Genomic DNA, 20,530 nt, shown 5'->3' with positions numbered 1-20,530 from the left:
CCAGGCTACCTTTCCCAAGCATAGCTGTTTAATATAGAACCTTGGGTGGACTCTCTGGAAGGCTGAGCCTTAAATGAGGTGGGGCATGGGCATAGGTCGTGTGGCTGGACAGTGTGGAAACCAACTTTGGAGTTGGGGCAAAGCTAATAAAATGCTAATGGGTACAAAGGAATAAGCAAATGGTATGTAACATCAGAGTAAACAGTGAACAGTAATGGAATATAATGGGGGGGTTGGATGGGTTGGAGAGGAAAGGTAGGAAAGGTGTTCTTTAGGGTAGGAAAGGTGAGCATTAAAGGGATAGAGTTGTAGACATTTAGGAAGAGTCTTCAGAAGAGAGGTCCTCCTTCAGTTGAGTTGGTCAAGGACTGCTGCTGATGTCTGTGGATCTTAGAAATGAAGAGAACGCATCACAGTGGGGTTTTGGGAAGCGAGGAAAAAATGTCATGACATCAGGGAGGGCCCATATGGACAGCAGTCATGAGCTCTGTTGGACCCGCTTAAGTTCAGAAACTGGAAATGGCACTTTAGGAAAAGAAGTTTGCCAACTTAAACATAGATAGTGAATTAATAATATTTATAATAATTAATGTATTAATGTATTAAGGGAGCTGTGAGAAGAATATTTTTTCTGAACTTTAAATAGTTCCAGACGTGCTCTGAAAAGCAAATATGTAAATTATGTAGTATTCCAAGAACATAATGTGTCTAAGAAATGGGTCTAAGAATACGTAGATATGAATGAGGTGAAAGCTCAGACCCACACACCATGTTTACTGAGACATTTTATTCTCACATTCATGATGCTATGGATTCCATGCTTTGGCATTGTTATCTGTTTGTTATAGTTGACACAAATATAACATTAGTTTCAGGACATTGTTACTGTTTTAAATGAATATATTCCCCTTCCTCTGCCTTATAAGGTGTGTTGGCGCTCCCTTAGAGCAGAGGCTCAGCATGGGTCAGGAGGTCTTGCAGGTGCTAAGATTAACCTGTCCAGGACACCCGATTTCAAATCTTGTCTTTGCAATTTACAAGCTGTTCATCTTGGGGGATATTATCTAAACACTCTAAGCTAATTTCTAAAGTGAATAATCCAAAATTCATTAGGTTGCTGTGGAGATTAAAGATAAATAAATAAATAAACAACCACACAGTTTAATGTATGGGACCTAGTTAGTCTCAATAAATGCTGGCTTTCATTACAATGGTGACAATTTGTGTTGCTCTTCTAGAAACTGATTCTGGAAGGTCCCAGAGTCTCTGGGTCAAACTAATTATGAGCCTTCCAAGCTGTGTAGCACCAGATGAATGAGACTACGGGCAACATACACACAGATGTGATTGCTGTCACCATTTTATTCTCTTTCAACATCATCTCACCTTTGCAAAGCATTCGTAAAATTTATGTTTCCTAAAGAAAACCTAGTGGATAAAAGTAGGGGAGGGAAAGGCTGAGATGGATAGTTAGCACCAGGTCTGTGATATCAAACAAGAGAGAAGAGAGAGGCACTCTGTAGCTCTCAGAATGTGCCTGTGCCTGGCGGAGGAGGAAGGCAGGGGAGAGCTGGGGTGCTGGGGCTCCTGCTGGGACCCTGCTGGTTGTGCTAGGGGAGCACTGGCTTGAGTGCTTTACTGTGGTCTGACCTGCTACAGCCTAGAAGCTAATGAGCCTCATTAAACAAGCAAGCAAACAACCACTGCAACTGGGGGAGCTGTAACGGAGCCAGCTGGGTGAGTAGCTTTAAAAGAGAGAGACCAGGGAAGTAGCAGTGGCTTTGGCTTTGCCCAGCACTGGCTGTGGCTGTTTATATCATGTTATTTTCTCCAGCATCAGCAGTGAGTGGGGAAGGGCAGCAGGAGGAAACATAGTGCAGGCAGCGGCACCATGCCTTGTCCGCCTCCCCAACTCCCCCAGCAGCTCCAGTCCAGAGGGAAGGAGGTGTGGAGGTGTGGTCTGTGCTGATGAGGGAGCCATTCCTGGGCTCCTTTGAACAGAAATTTCTTCTAATGGTAGTGGGTTTTCCTCTAATCAAACTTCTTCGTGATTCATGTGATCAATATGCTTGCAGGTGGGGGAGCTGGGGGGGCAGCTTATTGGGCTGTCTAAATTTCCTTAGGTTTCTGAATGGCTCTTAGACCATGGATGCTCACCTGATCCACTAAATAAGGAGCCTTGAGAATCAAGTACCAGTATCAGAGTGGACACGCTTTTGAGATTTGTGGGGTACGGAGAGCTGTATTGGCAGGTCATCCCTACCTTGCTTTCCCAGCCTCTATCTCCTCTGCTCCCACTCTATGTGCAGCGATGACTCCCAGGTGTGGGTTCAGACCTGGGTCAAGCTGGGGGAAAAAAGAGTAGAAACTAAATCATTAGGATACCCCCTCCCACGTCTTCATCTCTCTGTGGGTTTAGAAGCAGGTCTACCTCCGCCGACTCACATTTAGGGCTGCTAAGTGTGACTTCTGGGCTTGCGTATCCTTCCCAGTGTCCTCGCTGTGCTCTATATTCTTAGTTTGCCCCAGCAAATTCACTCTGCACCCTTGTGCCCCCTGCCCTGCACTCGGAGGGGCTGTCTTGTGTCTCCCGCATTGGTCGCCCTCCTCCCATTCCCTCTGTTGCATCTGACCAGGGAAGAGAAGACAAGAGAATGTGTCTGTCCATGCCTGGGCTCCCTCCCTGCCTGACCTGTGTTGGCAATGGCCATGCTCCTCAAGGCAGTGCAATGTCTGTTTGGTGGGCCTCTCCTGCTGCCACGCCGACAACTCTGTAGGTCAAAACCCCTAAGAGACAGTTCCCACCGGCTCCCTCCCCTTAACCCACCAGGCAGGCCTCTGGTGGTAACTCCTCCCCTCACCTGCACTTGGGAGCACAGTGGGTCCCCTGCTGGTTTTCTTTAACCCCACCCCCTCTGTTGAAAAGAGTCCCTTCATGAAATTCTCCCTTTCCCTTTTTTGTGTGCATCTCTTTCCTTCCAGAACCGCATCTGATCCATTACCCAGGCCCTCCCCTAGCCACAGGGTTATCTGTCTCTGCTATCTCAGCCAGTCCAGGGACCAGCATCTTGGGCTACCTAGTTGCTGTTCCCTAAACCCAAGTTGGCTTGCCTGACCCCTGTGCAATACCCCCTCTCCGGGGTGCTGGCTGCTTGTGCCGGACTGTACAGAGAGATCTCCTACAGCTGCCACAGCAGCCCTTGGACCCCTAACATTTGATTGCCTTCTGCTTCCCTAGAGGCTCCCTGCTCTGCAGATCTGACCAGGTACTCTCATACCCACTCCAGCGCCCTCTTCATAAAGGCTGAGACCGCTGCACCCCCTCCTCTGTTGCATGGTCCTCCCAGCTTAGTCTAGTTCCCAGTCTGTCTGCTTCCATCCAGCCATTTCCCCTGGCCCAGCCCTCCCTTGTCTTAATGAGCCTGTGTCATCAATGCGATGAACCCCCCTCCCCTGGGTCGGCCAGAGCTGTGATGGAGAGCTGTCTTTCAGGGGCTTCTAACTGAATAACTCAGGCAGAGTAAGAGCTCTGATGCGGGAAAAGTGACCTCTGAAACTGCCCTCGAGTTTGGAATGAAAATTTAAGAGTTACACTATCTTTCTCAAGAATCTGAAGCATTTGCCTGGGAGAAGAAGCATATCATGTTTTACATCACCTTGATTTGGTGTAGTACTATTTGTTTCTGAAATATTTTCCTAAAATGTGTAGAACCAAATAAAAATGTATAATAAATATAAATGTATAAAGGTGAATATATAGCCATCTGTTAGAGTATCATCCAAACATGACTGTGTACTCTTAGACAAGGAAAGCGAACAGGGCAAACTGTACTGTAGCTTCTCCACTACACCACACTGCATATGGGGTCAGCAATGAGCCCTCTACCTCCCTACCTGGAGTGGGGTGTATTCAGCAATGCCTTTCTGCCACTTAATCTAAAAGATACTTTTAATCCCTAATTGATGACATAAAGCCACTAAGGGATAGTTCTGGACTTGCTACAAAGAAACACAAGGAAAATAACAATCTGGGTGTTTGTGATTGGAGGAAATTTTAAGGAAGCAGTTGGGGAAGAGCAGTCAAGTAAGGGTGGTGGAGAGGCCTATGCCATCTTGAGGAACCTCACAAATGTTGCTGTAGCCAGGGAGGGTCATCCCAGAGTGGCAGGCATGGTAGCTGGAAGAAACAAGGTAGCAAGCCTCTCCTGACTTGAAGGGAGTTGAAGAGACCCAACAGAGGGTCTATCTGTGGATGGTGGCTTCCATATGTAATTCATCATTCTACAAAGCAATTATGCTCTAAGCCGTCCCGCCGCCCATTTCCAGCACGGTACCCAACCAATGTGCTAAAAGGACTCCAGGACCTGTTTCCTTTCTGCTCCCTGTAACAGTTACCCTGAATATGTTCCGATAAACGAAACAAAGGGAAGAAATAGAATTTCTATCTCGAGCTAGCTACGGCTATGCAAAAGAGGCCAAAATAAGCAGCTGTCATGCATTTATCAAACTCAGGACTCTCTCAAGTATTAAATCAATCCCATCAAAGCAGTTTTATTGCTGATGGATGAATGGATTGAAGGAGATGTATAGCTTTAAAAGAGCTTGCCATTTGGAGTAGAAAACATTCTGTGAGGCTCAGGGGCTTGGTGCCATTCTTTCAGAGCCTAGCAGCATTTACTGAGCAGGTTCCAGTTCTGTTGCTCCTGGGCTTACTTTGTTCAGTTGTGCTATTTTAAGAGTATTCTATTTTCCAAGAACTTCAGATTGAATTCAGAACATTTCCATGATTCTGGTGGGTTGTAAAGAGCCATGGTCGTTCACTCAAAATCATTTCACGTCTGGGCCAGAGCTTAGCCCAGTTTAGTTCTTTGATGACTATAGCAGAAGGAATAGTATCTGGGTCTAACTGTGTTATAATAAATTATCCTTTTGTTTCTCTAATTAGCAAGTTGGCTCTCTAAACATGGGTGACACATTGGAGTCTCTCATCTTATTGCTGAAATTTAAGTGGAAGTGAAATAATGAAATAGCAAAACATGTTCTGTTTTATCTATAAAGACTAGCAACGTGGAAGTTGTGTTTATTTCCTGGAAGCAATGATGAGTTTACATTGATCTATTTATTTATTTTTTTTACGTGTCATCTAGCAGCTTCAAAGAGCCATGCTCTGTTCCCTTGATTTCTTGTATCTCTAGGAGTATTTGTGTTTCCTCGGGACTGGCAAACGGAAGAGAGGGGAGCAACAAGAAACCAACCGTCACCCATCTTTATGGAACAACTTGTTTTTAGACCACTGCAACTTTACTATCTTTAAAATGACATTTAATGTACTTTACCAAGGAATTTTAACGTGGGACAATTTGTGGGAATGAGCAGAATTCCCCAGTGTGAGAAGAATTCTCATAACATGTTTGCCCATTATGGAAGTGTTTCTTTTATTAGCTCAAAGAAACTAAAAGATTTGTTTTCCCTACATGTGCTAACCACAGAAGTGTAAGTTATTCTGAGTTGAAAATACTGGAAGTTATTTGCCAGCTCCCTGAAGGAGCTAGAAGTGAGCGAGTTTAAAGGAAAAAGACAAGGGAAGGGGTTTTGTCATTGGAGAAATTGGTGGACATTGACATGAGCTACTTTGGAAGACTATGGAGTTTTTGGTTCTAAAGATCTTTAAAAGTAAGGATAGATCCCTATTGTTTTGTAGAGTATTTGATTCATAGACTTAGAGGAATGGACTAGAGCAGGACTTTTCAATCTGTGCTCAGTGAGAGTTTTCTCAGGGTTGGGTGGGAGAGGGTCCAGTGGAGGCTGGGGTGCACTGTCCAGACAGAGGCACATGCCTCTTCTGTGGGACGTGGGCTACCAAACCCAGAAAAGAGATGCGATCTTCGTCTAGTTACTTAGTTCCAAATTTTAAATTCAGGCAAGAGACGATCAGGAAGCAAATATTAATGGCTAAAAAGCATTGAAAATTCACTTTGAAATGAGAGCATTTCTTCTTTAAATATCATGGCTAAGAGAACTCTCATTCAGTTTTAGTGCATGTGCATTAGAGATCTCATATAAAGAGGTCACTATGTGTGGCTCATAGTAGGCCTTCAGTAAATGTTGAATGAATGGGTGCAGAGGAGAGCAGAAGTGGAAAAACACATTTGGCTTATTTATTACTTGAATGTTATTGGCAGAAGAAACATAGAAAATATTTGTTGTGTAGAGAAGGGGTCAGCATATTTTTTCTGGAAAGGACCAGGTAGTAAATATTCAATTTTGTGGGTTACACTATCAATGTTAAAACTGATCAACCCTGCCACTGTACCATGAAAACAGCCAGAGGTAATATGTAATTGAATGGACTTGACTGTGTTCCAATAAAACTTTATTTGTAAAAATAGGCATCATGCCAGATTTGGGGGGCCATAATGTGTTGAGTACTAGTATGGAACATAGGTATAATCAAACCTTTCACCTTCACGGAATATTGAGTGTAATGAATAAGAATATTAGGTGTGAGTATCATCATTAATAGGGTCTTATTGTTGGATTAACATTTTGTGTAAATAGGGTTCTAGACTTTTATTTCAGAATAGCTGAATAGAAATCAAGTGTATATACATGCCAACAAATGTCCATTTCATATTGCTGTCATTTCAGCAAACTATTCCTTTCTCCTCTTTAAACTCCTGTAAGGTGCTTCTACATAATAAACTATTAGGAAAAAATATGTATTTATCTTTCAGAATGAGAAGTCTTATTTATGAAAAGCTTTGTGTGCCATATATGCAGAATTTTCAATCTATGGAATTAATTCCCTTTCCTTCTTAATGCAGGTAAAGCCTTCTTTCTTTACGAAGGACCCAGAAATAAAGGAACCAGACGAAGTCTATTAATGGTAAGCAATCCAATGTGACCAAATGCAGGATGTTGAACACATTTCTGCCAGAAACAAAAATGTCTGACTCATAAATCAGCATGGATTTTGTAAATGTCTCATACTACAAAGGCACTCTCTTTATGAAAATTCTGACATATTTATTCTCATCCTTTCTTTGTCTCTATCTCTGTCTCACTCTTAGAGATAGAGACAGAGAGAGGATGAGAATAAATATGACTCCAAATTTTGAATAATTACTGGCATTTTTGAAACATTTTGTCTTATTATTATGGCATCCCAATACTTACATTGATTACAATAACTGCATTAGTTCAAATCATTCCAAATTTGAGCTACTTTATAAGAAGGTTAGGACATTAATTGTTTTGGAATTAGAACAGTAAAAGGAAACAATCTTTATGCAGATGGATTTATGATATAATATTAATTATGTCATTAACCTTACCTAAAGAACCATTAGCATGGTTGGTAAAAAGTCCAGGATGGTATAGTATTTCAGTGCACAACATTTGTTAGAAAAGCAACTTATAGCTAAGTTGGAACAAATTTCATTATGCAAATTACTTTTTAAAAATATCTGATAAGTAGCAAGTAGCTAATTAATACAAACTTTCATGATTGCGTCTAGAAAATATCTGGAAATGTAGCATATTTGGTCCTGGGATTTTGTGTGACCCTAAGTAAATTTTTTAGTCTTTAGTTCAGTTTTTCCACTTGTAATTCAGGGTATCATTTTTGGAATCACAAATCTAAGATAATGAGAAATGGTCAGATGAATTTATTGGAAAATATGCTTTTATATTTATTTTACGTTATTTTATTTTTACTAATGATGTTTCTGGACCTCAGATGAAATGACATGTTTGTGGTCTCATAGCTCATTAGAGCTTTAGGGGTGCAGAGGGTCCTTCTTGACCCCTACTTGGCCTGACTTTCAGAAGAACAGGGATTTCTTGGTGAAGGCAGGTGGTCCTGGCTGGGGTGGTGAGATTATCAGCCTCCCCCTGGCTCCACCATCCCTACAGTTCCCTCTAGATTCAGCCTTCTCTGGCAGAGCTGGAGTGACAGTGGGGAAGTTCTGTCATGGCTGTTCCCATGGGGCTGGTGCCCTGAAGTTCCTTGGTGGTCTTTCGCAATACCTCAATCACCTCAGAGAAACAGAAGCCATTTCTAGCTTCTGTTCTGTAAAACAAGATGATGGTAAAGAGGACATTCTGGGAAACTGACAGTTCTGTTCCTACCATGTGCCCAGCCCTGTGCTACTGCTCTGGGTTCTCACCATTGATACAGGCACAACACGTTTTTAAAGGGTTAGACACGAGCACATCAAAGTATATTCTGCTCTAAGATACTGCACTCTCTTGGAGTAAAATCACCGCATTTTGGGTGAAGAGACCCGGTTCCAGTTGTGGTTCTTCTATTCCCAGATCTGCTATTATTTGTAGCCTTGGGCTCATCACCTGGCCTCAGAGCCTCCCTTGTAAGGAGGAGGGGATACTCCTATCTACCTTAGGGCTACAGTGATAACAAAAGAGAAATCTCAGCTCCACTCTCTCTTAGTGGCACTTGACCAAGGGTATGTAACTCAGTGTCCTCAGCTACAAAATGAGGATAATAAAATGATATCTACCCCAAAGGGTTGTTATAAAGATTGATCATACATGAAACACTTAGAGCAACGCCTTGCACACAGTAAGCATTCAATACATGTTAGCTATTATAATTATAATTTATATAACACTGTTATAATATAAATATAACATCATTATGTTATAACATGTTATAACATATATATGTATATATATATACATATGTATAGTTATAATATAAAACTGCTTTGAATAAAAGAACTAAATTAAGGTTAAATAATTAGGTATTAGTGCCTAAATAAGAATTGGATTTAAATGCATTTCTCATGGTGTGGGAATCCATCGATACTTGGTAGAGAGGACTTGTTCCAAATATTATGTCCTCTCCATTTTCCTTTTGATTCTTTTTACTGTCGCTGTTTTTCTTCTCCTTGTCTTCTATTTCTCTTCCATTCTCTGGAAAATGAAAAGTGATCCTGAAGGGGGAGGATGAAATTCTTTCTACTCAGAAAAAAAGAGGCTATAAAACTGCAATATAATAATGCTAACAATAAAAATAATATGTAGTCAAATCTGCAAGCAGCAAAAACAAACTTAGCTCAGCTCTGTTTTTGGTGGGGCCAATGAAAGCCTACAAGTTTTTCAGTGATTTGTAGGATGCAGAGCGCAATTCGGGTTGTGAGGCAGTTCAGTAAAATTGTGGAGTGGGGGGGGAGGGGTTTTTCAAACGTTTCTCTCCCATGCAAGTTTGAAATGACACAGGTTAATTAGGTAAATAGATTAAACGTGTGTTTAACTGTGAATGATACATTGGCTGGGATGAATACTCTGCACAAGACTATTGGGACCCTCATGTGAAGAGTGGTTGTTGTTGAGGTGGGCAACGGTAACGATGTAGGTTATGTGTTATTGAAGCTACTGGGGGTGACCAGGAGGCATTTGGATAGATACCCTACCAGTTCTTCATGTGTGGCTTCTGTCTGATTCACACAGCTGGCTCCTTGGTGGAGAATTCTCCAGGACACTGTCAGCTGTCTGTGAATGAATGGTTCTATGGAGAAAAAAGGACTCTGAGACATAGTTGTTGATATCAACGACCACCTCTACCCAAATCTGTCTAGCTGTCTATTTCTCTCTCTGTCTATCCATTATCTATCCATCTTTCATCAGTTATCTATCCATCCATCCATCCATCCATCTTTCCAGCTATGATCTCAGAATAAATTGAATTCAAGGAGACTGTTGCAGGAATTGTCAAGAATCCACACTAAATGAGGGGATACTAAGTGCCTTAATCCACATTAAGGACAAACTGTGAAAGGGTTTGGACACTTAGTCTTGATGGACTGTAATATCCATAACTTAGTGGAGAAGTTACTCATTTGCAAATTGAGAAAGTTCTTATTAAAGCGATGTGACTTAACTGATAAGAACAGAAATTATACTGAGTTTGAGCAATAGTATACATATTTAAATTCCCCCAAGAATGTGTTTATGCAGAGAAGAGCAGCAATGGCCTATTGTACCCATAATCTGCATTAAAGAGCCCCACAGTGCCCATTTACACAGCAGACCGTGGCCTGACTTCAGTGGCAATGAGCTGTGGACTGAACACTCATTGAAAGCTACCAGGCACTTTCCCTTACTTGGTAGTAATAGCTCCAGTGGAACCCTTACACATACTTAGGATCCTAGTGTAACAAGCAGGATGAAATGAATGCATTTCTGCCTTTACTTCTACAAAGTTGTTGTTGTTTTTTCCTTTAAAGGCTCATTTTTACTGGCATTAACTAAATGCAAGAATTCCCAGAAATCTGACTTGAAAATGAGAGTTGAAATCTATGCTAACAATGCTATTCAGAATTGAGTCATGTTATAATATTCTATATATCATATATTGTCAAATATTGCTTTGGTCTGCAGACATAATTAATATAAGCTAGCCATTAATAGTATGATATATGATCCAGGAACCTTAAATATAACAAAATGCAACTAATATTTATCTCTAATGTGTTATAATCTTTATTCACATCACAAAGCATTAACAAAGGGTATATTCTTTAATGCTACACTCCCAAGGGTTTATGTGAACTTTTTTTCTGGTTTAATTAGCTTATTCATTTTAATTAGAGTACAGTGCAACATTTACATGGTGTTTAATCTGAAAGCTAATCCTGTTTCCTTAAAAGATTAAGTACAGTAATAAATATAAAATAATGGTGACTGTATCTCTTAGGACTGGTACTTTGGCTACATGAACAACTTCTGCTGGAGATAGCAGAAACATAGATTTTCTCTAGTATTCTTTCATTAAGACATAAATGCCACAAGAATGGTTTTCTGACTAATTCCACAAAAGCCATATTCCTGCCCTGTGCCCTCACACTCATGGATGGTCATATCTTTTGGATTTGAGGAGGAAGCCCAAAACCTGCTGCAGTCATCCTACAGCCTGTATTCATGTGTTTATGCTCCCCCTCCCCCCCTGCTGGAATTCTCCTCTCTCAAGCCCAGTTCATCCCAATGAGGGAGTCTGACCTTTTGCCAGAGAAGAGCCTGTCTGGCACCGGCGTTCTTCCGTAGCCCAACTCTTGCCTTCGCCTTTGGCAAATCCATTGTCTATGTGAACAACCCACACAGTGAGCACCCTGCCTCTCAGTTCCCTGACGTCTGCATCAATAACGACTTTCTCTTCCGCTGGAACGCAGTCACCCACTTCTATAGTCAGGCTGTAGACTTGTCATTGCCAGAGACAGCACTGCTTTGAAGTCACTTATTCAAACATGCTACCCTTCAACCCCTACTTCCTCTCCTTCCTGCTTCTACAACAGCAGCACTTCACTGAGATTTCTTGTCCACCAACCTCTCCATCTCTCCTATCTTTACTTTCTTCCCAACTTGCATAAATTACATGGCCATTTCAACCTCTTTCTTGAAAATACCCTCAGTCTCCTTGCCCAACTCATTCCATAGTGAAATTCTTGTATTGGACAAACCCAGTCATTCATTCATTTATCTTCCCTGCATCCATTCCCAAATGGAATCTTTCCCATCATTATTCAAACATGCATCTTCTTGTTTTTGGGGAGGGGGAGAGAGAGAGAGAAAGAAAGCTACAAGCTCATGGGGGAGAGGCAGAGGGAGAGAGAGAATCCTAAGCAGGCTCCTTGCCCAGTGCGGAGCCCAATGCGGGGCTTGGTCCCACAACCCCAAGATCATGACCCAAGCCAAAATCAAGAGTCAGACCGTCAACTGACTGACCCACCCAGGACCCCCTCAAATGTGCTTTTGTATCTACTACTGAAAATAGTTCTCCCTTAGGTTCACCTTCTCATCAATTGCTTTTCATACTGAAGATTCCAAGAAGACTTGTACATAGATAATTACTTCACTTCCTCATTTTTTGCATCCAATTTGGTTTTCACCTTTACCTCCCCACCAAAATTCATCTTACTAAGGTTGTCAATTACTTTCATGTTATCAAATTTAATTGACACTTTTTAGTGCACATCTCATCCTACCTCACAGTAGCATTTGTCAAAACTGTCAATCACTGCTATTTTGAAATACTTTTTCTCTTGGCTTCAACAACACCACATTTAACTGGTTTTCTTCTACTTCTCTCTCTCCTTTCTTTCCAACTCTGTCTTGGGAGCTTCTCCTCTTCTGTCCAGACTCTACACAGAATAACTCAGAGCTTGGTCCTGGGCTCTCTTACTTTCTCAAATTCTTGAGAAGAATCATTCAAAAGATTCTAAAGATTAAAAATCCATCTATATGGGAAGCACAAGTCCACATAAAGACTTGTACATCAATGTTCACAGCAGCTTCATTCACAATAGCCCCAAACTGGAAACAACTCAAAAGTCCATCAGTGGGTAAATGGATAAAGAAAATGTGTTATCTATACAATGGAATACTACTCAGCAACAAAAAAGAACAAAAAAACTGCTACACATAACTGTGGATGAATCTCAAATGCATTATGCTAAGTGAAAGAAGACTGACATAGAGCATATGTACTAGATGATTACCTTTATTTAAAATTCTAGAAAATGCAACCTAATCTATAAGGACAAAAAGCCAATCAGCATCATAGGGGTAGAGAGGAAAAAATGAAACAAGATGAAATCAGAGAGGGAGACAAACCATAAGAGACTCTTAATCTTAGGAAACAAACTGAAGGTTGTTGGAGGGGAGGGGGGTTGGGGGGATTGGGTAACTGGGTGATGGACATTGGGGAGGTTATGTGTTGTAAGGAGCGCTGGGTGTTATATAAGACTGATGAATCACAGATCTGTACTCCTGAAACAAATAATACATTATATGTTAATTAATCGAATTTAAATTAAAAAAAGCCAATCAGTATTGCCGGAGGCCCAGGGCAGAGGGAGGGATGGACTGCAAAAGAGCACAGGGAAACCTTTCAGGGTGATGGAAATGTTCTGTACCTTCACTGTGCAGCGGTTTCTTAAGGGAATATAGCAGTCAAAACTCATGAAATTGAGTACATGAAATAGGTGCAATTTATTGTAAGTTGTACCTCAATAAGGTTGATTAAAATCTATATGCTGCCAAGGCTTGAATTTATGTCTTTCATGAAGACATGGATCCAACTCTTCATGTGATATCACCATTTTGATATTTCCTAGGAATTTCGAACTGAAGTGTACAACTGAATCCTGGATTTATTCTCCTGCAGGCTCCATGCCCTGGCTCCCCCAAAGTAAATTGGTATTGCAAGGAGACCTCAAAATACAGGGGCTTAAATAAACCGGGATTTTCATTCTGTCTCACAGGACCGTGTAGAGGATTGTGCTGGTTGTGGGACTCCACCATCCTAATTCCAGGGTTCTATTTCTGGTGGTATGAATGCTTCAGTTCTCATCAGATCCCAGCCAGCAGGGGGAAGGAAAAGGGTCAAAGAAGGGCCTGCCCATTTCTTTTTCAGAGGCATAACCCCCAAGTGTCAAATGGCCATACTTCATAACAAAGGAGGCTGGAAAATATTATGTGATCATGTGTTCAGCTAAAATTTTATTTCTATGGTAGAGGGGAGAATTGACCTCAAGAGACAGGGCATCTGACTTTCTTGAAAGTGTGTAGAGACTTGGGCAAATATGTTTTTGTGGGACTCCAACTATTTATGTGATTCGATTAAAAATGTGTTAAAAAATCCACGGGTCTATGCGAAGTGAAGTGATTTGTTGATGAAGATTTACATAATGGGTGTAGTAGAGGGATTTACATATTTGTGTATTGTCTAGTCAGTGCACGTGTCCAGACATCTCTTCATGTTCTCATTAATCGCATTGTTCCTGGCTGATTTCTTCTCTCCCGTGCAATAAAGAAGTAGCAATACTATTATTACAATGATATAACTCTTCAGAACTTTTTGCATTGAAACAGTGTACATCTTCTTGCTGCTGCGGTACCTTAATACCATTTATTTTAATGCTGGATATATCATTAGTCATGTTATGGCATCATCCACTTTGCCATGCTTGAATACTGGCTTCCAATGCCTCTCAGACTGTACTGAGACTATACCGTATTTCCTTGATGACCACAAATGCAAGTCTTACTCAGAGTATGTGGGGAAATGCAAACAATCATTTTCTTGTAGTTTTAAATTTTTCATTCTTAAATTTATGGCATAAATGTAGAACAACACATCTTCCAACCATGTCTTTTCTTGAACTCTTCAGGTCGGAATCACTGCCACTGCATTCATTGGAGTGTGATCTCTTACAGTGTTGACTGCCCCTCTGCAGGGCGTGGGGGTGAAGGAGCCATGGGCAGAAAGGAGCAGTCCATTTGCAAAAGGAATGTCCATTCTTCATCCAGCACAGCTTAAGATTGACCTGAGTTAGTATGGCCTCACCACATCTATTGAGGGCAAGAAAAGACATTGCTTGGAAAGGCATGTTGCCATTGGGGAGCAATGGTCTTGAAAGCCCTTGGAGGGGATAGACAGTCCTCTGGCCCAGTGGTCTTGAGATGTCTTTTTTCCCCCCTCCTTGGTGCAGGTCCTGGGATGCAGGTTGCTTCCTTCTACTTGAAAAAGCAGCCACCAGCCACCTTTCACCCTGCTATTCTTTTCTCCAGAAGATAGATACAGTGTTTTCGACCAACTGACTCCCAGCTGACTTTGAAGATTAACATCCAGTCTCCTTAAAGGGAGAGGTAAGAGATAACAAGAAGAAGCTGTAAGATTCCAGAAAAAAGTGGCTGGAAGTTCTCATGGTCATGATTCCCACTGTTCCTTTAGAGTATTGTAACTGGAATTTTGGACTCTTGAGTCTTAATTTTAATTTCTAAAATTACTTATCTTAATTTCTAATGATGAAGTTTCTCAAATCATTCTAAACACAGAAACCTTCATTAGCTCCTTAGGGAAGTACTGTCCAGGCCTGGCCAACAAGTCCTGGCAGAATCAAAGTTGTTGTCTTATCTCTAGTGAACAATGTGTAGTTCTGAGGCCCATCACACCACCCCTCACCACTTTCCATTGGATGGTGGCCTCATACAGTTTATTTTTTATTTATTTTTATTTTTTAAATTTTAATTAGTATAGTTAACATACAGTGTTACCTTAGTTTTAGGTGTAGAATATAGTGATTCAACACTTCCCTATATCACCCAGTGCTCATTACAACAAACACACTCCTTAGTCCCCATCACCTATTTCACCCCCCACCCACCTCCCCTCTGGTAGATGTCAATGCAACAAGACCGATGAAATCTATTATCTGTTACATATTATAGTCATTATTGCATGGTACCTTACAGCATCATCATGGGAGAATGATGATTTTCTCCATTTTAAAGATGAGCAAAAGGAGATGCAGAAAGATTAAATAATTTTCCAAAGTGTGTTTAACTCCAAAGAACTCAGTGTTTCTAGCTCAGTTGTTCTCTCAAAGGGAAGGAATAAAACACAGTTATGCATCTTACTCTGATGCCACCGGAGAGACTGGTTTGGAGAAATTTTGACTAGCCAGTGCCAAATTTCTGTCTCATAGGCTACTTGTTCTTGGAGGTTGTGAGCTGCAAGAGGAAATATGCCTCCTTAGGAGATTAAGCTGGACACAGCCTGGCCATCTGCGCTCTTGGCAGGGGCTAACACAAGCTGCCTTTATGGATAAGGGTGATGGAGCAGGGCATGTCACTGGCCAACAGTGCTGCTGGCAGTGAGGCATGGAGGCAGACAGACTCCTAGGCCGCTGGCTGCTGTCATCATCTTAGAGTCCATGGAGCAGACCTAGTGAAAATTGTATGTCTTGAAGGAAAGGGATGAAGAGGGGTCTTGACAGCAGTACAGTTCCAGTGGTGGAAGGAGACCCCATTTTGGCCAAAGAACTCTGCTAGGTATCATGCTAGCTGCTGTGGCTAGAGCAATAAACAAGAGAGTATAGTGGGATAGAAAGACATTAAGTATATATTCATGCACATGATTATTTAATTATAATGTAATAAACTCTGATGAAAAAGTCGAGTGCTTTTTAAAAAAAAAAGATTATTTATTTTAGACAGATAAAGAAAGAGAGAGAGTGGGCATGAGTGGGAGGGACAGAAGAAGAGGGAGACAGAATCTCAAGCCACTTCTCACTGAGTGTGATGCCACAACACTGAGATCACAACCTGAGCCGAACCAAGAGTCAGATGTTTAACCTAAGGCTATGCCACCCAGGTGCCCCAGTAGAGTGTTCTTTGATAGCTTGTAGTGGGGAGGTCAGAGTCTGGGTGTGGGGTAGGTTTCAGAGAAGTCTTTCCTTGAGAAAACGACATCTGTAACAAACTCTAAGGGTTGTTTATAACACACCCTATAGATTGTTTCCCAAATACCCAATTTCCCTTTCCTCTTTTTTCCTTTGATGACTACCATCCTCCATGTTAATTTTTATGTATCCAACTTCCTCTATCTAGCCATGTTCTTAGGGAAGTTGGCCCCAGAATATAGATCTTGATTGATCTGAGTTAATAGTGATAGTCTTAGTGGCTTTGCCATTGATTGGCTTAGGTATGTGTTAAGTTAGAGCATGTGATTAGTTAGCACATGTGTTACAATTTTGGCTATTGAGACCAAAGAGAAGTCTGCTAGAAGACTTTTGGGAATGGTTTCCTTACTCTTTACAAGGAAGGGGTGACTCTTTCGCCTCTGAAAGTTGTCATGTCTGGTGACCTTGAGTGGAACTCACTTGAGGACAAATCCCACTCACCAAAGGCAGAGCAAGAAGATAGAAAGATTCTTGGTTCATCTTAGCTTTCTTAAGCTGAAAAATCAACTGCGGAGCACCCCTAGCTTTGGATTTTTTGATGTGTTTCTTATTTATGTGAGCCAGTTGAGTTTGAGTTTCTGTTACTTCCATCTCAAAAGATACCAAGAGTTATCCAGGTAATGAGTGTGAGTGAAGAGTACCATTCCAGACAGAAAAACAATGCATGTGCAGCCCTGAAGTGGGATTAGAAGGTAGTTATGTGGCTGAAGAGCAGTGAGGGAGGAGGAGTGGAATAAGATGAAGCTGGAAAGTTGGCAGAGGCTAGGACATGCCACTGTCATCCTTGGACATTAGCTAACAATAATTTATATTTGGACTCCTTACAGGCATATCCAGGTTTATAATTCTTTTTTTTTCCTTTGGATGATTCCAACAGAATGCTAGATGAATCTTACTTATACTTCCTGATAGTGGAGAATGGGAATACTTGTGTATCTCAATGGTCTACAATATGAATGAAATTCAGTAGTAATCACTCAGTTCTCTAACTTACTTGGCTTATGTAACTGTAGCCTGCAGTGGTTTCTATATTGTTGCTCCTGGGCTTGCTGTCTAGTGGGACTGCTTGCAGTTTACCCACTCTCAGTGGGCTTGAATTGGGTCCTCAGCACATAAGCATTTGGGGCAATATTTCAGGGAGTAGTTACTCTGGTGGTGTTTGTTATTATGAAGCTGGAGATCTTCAAATTCTTTGATCTAGAGATCCCAGGGAGAATCTGGGCATTCTGTAAGGTAATGAGGAGGAAGTCCTTAGGTTCTTGCAGAACAGTTCTCTTGTGGTCTTAGCAGGTGGAAGGGGTCCAGAGCAGTAGTAGGTCCAAAATATATCTGGTGGGGGTGTGGTCTCTAACAAGCTAAGTTCACTTACACAAGAAATTTGCCTGCTCAGCTCAACCTTGCCCATTGTCTTGGGCCCTTCTTTGGTACTTGTAGGGTCTTTGCTTATCTCTTACCAGGCTCCTGTGGCTGTTTCTGCTGGCAGGGGAGCCTCCCCTCCATGTTAGCCTCTAAGATTTGGACCCTGAATTCCAAAAGCTCAGGCTTTGGAAGCAGATGCCACCTGACAGCTGTGTGAACTTCAGCACATTACATTTACTCACCTGTATGATGATGGTAATAATAGTACCTAACTCATAGAAATGTTGTGAAGATCAAAGGAAGTAATCTATGAGGAGTGCTCAGTACAGTGCAGAGGTTCAGTCTATGATAGAAATTATTTAAAATCATTATCGCTCATCGTCTCTACCATCAGTATTTGGGGGTTGGGTCCTGATCCTCCTTTGAATGCAGTGTGGAGGACATTATCACCTTGGCCATTGTCTTGGTTAATGCAGCGCCACAACACAACTGTTTACTGAGCTATGTCCCAGGCCCTGTAAAGCAACAACAACAATAACAAATTGTTATTTGTTTGTTATTTCAGAATTCAGAATTCTGAATTCACAGCTTTCAGAATTCACAAGCCACAAGGAATACCTCGGCTTCACCATTTATTTCTCACAGTACGATCTAATCCAAGAATATGATTGTGATTGTTAGTCTGAATGTTAAGAATGATGACTGTAAAAATCTTTTTAAAAGTTTCCTTGTAAAAATATTTAGTATTTTGATTTGTGCTGTTTGATAGATATGTTAAACCACCTAAATCTACAGATTCATGACAGGTGCCACTCCGTATCCACTATTTTTTTTTTCCTATATGTGGACCCTTCTGGGATGTTTCCAGTATAAGTACAGCTCTGAGCACACCATGCTTCGCAAAGCCAGTTATTTGTTTTACTTCTGCCAGAATATTGAAAGTTTGCCTGGTGAACATTCCCTGAAATCAAAATGACTTATTATCAGGCTTCCTTTGCTTTTGATCCTGCTGCAGGATGGTGTGTTTTCCTAATGATGCAGAATCTCTCGTTAAGTTCAGGAAACAGGATATAAGGATAAGTCAATTGACTCAATTTATGGACATAATAAAACGGTCCCTATTACCTTCAGCAGTCAAGGCAAGACAAGGTGAAACACAGTGTTGTAAAGTTATTATGACAAAATAGTTTAGTATTTACCTGACCAAATAAAGTGAAAATACTGCATTTATTTTTGAAGCGGCATTTCAGACATTATGACCTAAAATTAATAGTGGTAGACGATCATTTATCCTGTCGCACTGGGATATTGCAGAGTTCACTCAAAGCCAGGAATATCTGCTATTAAATCATGGCAAACTTAAAAAAATTTTTTGAAGTATTTCCTTGTGTCTGCTCTATGTCTACTGTTGGCCCCACCGAGCCAGTGTTAACAGCTAAGGCATTTCTTTTTCCATCTTGTAATATAATTAAAAACAAATTTAGAAGCAGAATAGATGTTTTGTATGCTAGAGCCCTGTTAGTTTTGGGGAAGGCATTGGCAATGCACACAGCTGTTCCTGACAATTATAAACTCAGAAAAGAAAAAAAGAGAGGACAGAAACCAAAATGACCAAATATGGTTGCTTTTGTCTTCCAGTGGGAAGCAAGTCTTTGGGGTGGCCGTAGGAAAAAGAGATGTAAATCAAATATTTTTAATCTGCTGCACTTTTAAAAAGAGATGGACATAAGGCATAAGTGGTATAGAAAGTTTCAAGTAGTTAAAGATATCTAAGGGGTACATATGATATTAGTAGCTTATGAAAATACTTGAGGTTTGGGCTAAATTTCAGTTTATTTCTGGGTTTTGGTTAATTTCTAGATTCTAAAGTATAAAGTAATTTTATATTTCTGGATGAAAATGGGACTATGACTCTGAGTTAGGTAAGCAAGACTGTGGACATTGAGCAAACGTGAAAAAGCCCTAAGTTTTGTTTTGAATGTCTAATAATCTGTTTACATATGTTGATTGTGAGTTGCAGAGTGACCGGCAATAAGATCCTGCAAGTTTTTGCTGGCTATTGCCCGTAATAGGCCTATCCTTGACAACTCTGAAATTGCATCTGGCCATGCTCCCTTCCCCCACTCCCACTCCAATCTGTTGTACCCTGCATGGCTTTTTGTTTGTTTGTTTGTTTTGTTTTGTTTTGAAGTGTTCTATCCCCTTCTAACATTCTGCATAATTTACTTTTTATGTTTAGTATTAATTGTCTGCCTACCCTCTACCCCCATATAAGGCCTGAATCTTTGATTTTTTTTCAGATTTTATTTATTTATTTCGAGAGAGAGAGTGAGAGGGAAAGAGAGAGGGAGAGAGTACAAGCAGGGGGAGTGGCAGGCAGAGGGAGAAGCAGGCTCCCTGCCGAGCAATGAGCCTGATGAGGGACTCAATCCCAGGACCCTGGATCATGACCCGAGCTGAAGGCAGACGTTCAACGGACGGAGCCACCCAGGCATCCCTGGATCTTTGATTTGTTCACCAATTTACCTTGAGCATCCAGAGCAATGGCTGGCGCATACTAGGTGTTCAATAAATATTTATTGAATGAATAAATCATATCCTTCTTTTACCTAAAACATAATAATCATTTTCATTGGCTTTGTGATAAAGTGTAACTTCCTTCTTTTTTTTTTCTTTTCTTTTTCTTTTTAAAATTTTTTTTTATTTTTTAAATTAACATGTAATGTATTATTTGTTTCAGGGTTTTAAAAAAATTTAAATTAATTAATTTAGTTTAATTTTTTTATCTTTTGGGGGGAGGATGGGTAGAGGGAGAGGGAGAGAGAATCTTTTTTTTTTTTTTTTGAAAGATTTTATTTATGATTTGTCAGAGAGAGAGAGAAAGAGCTCACAAGCAGGGGGAGTAACAG

At 40.9% G+C, this 20,530-nt stretch overlaps 1 long non-coding RNA gene across 1 annotated transcript in view; it reads left to right on the top strand.

Annotated features, from left to right (window-relative positions):
• Nucleotides 1-15,115, top strand: part of LOC113248959 (uncharacterized) — a 31,095-nt gene extending 15,980 nt beyond the window's left edge. Inside the window, exons 6-8 of the long non-coding RNA XR_008961537.1 lie at nt 6,825-6,886; nt 14,190-14,349; nt 14,511-15,115. This is a non-coding gene — a long non-coding RNA (uncharacterized LOC113248959). The remainder of the gene's footprint in view (nt 1-6,824; nt 6,887-14,189; nt 14,350-14,510) is intronic.
• The last annotated feature ends 5,415 nt before the right edge of the window (nt 15,116-20,530 follow it).

The sequence above is a fragment of the Ursus arctos genome, unplaced genomic scaffold (genome assembly GCF_023065955.2).
Source record: "Ursus arctos isolate Adak ecotype North America unplaced genomic scaffold, UrsArc2.0 scaffold_1, whole genome shotgun sequence".
In the NCBI taxonomy this organism is placed as follows: Eukaryota; Metazoa; Chordata; class Mammalia; order Carnivora; family Ursidae; genus Ursus; species Ursus arctos.
The sequence above is the reverse complement of the archived record's forward strand: the minus strand, read 5'-3'. Positions and strand labels throughout refer to the sequence as shown.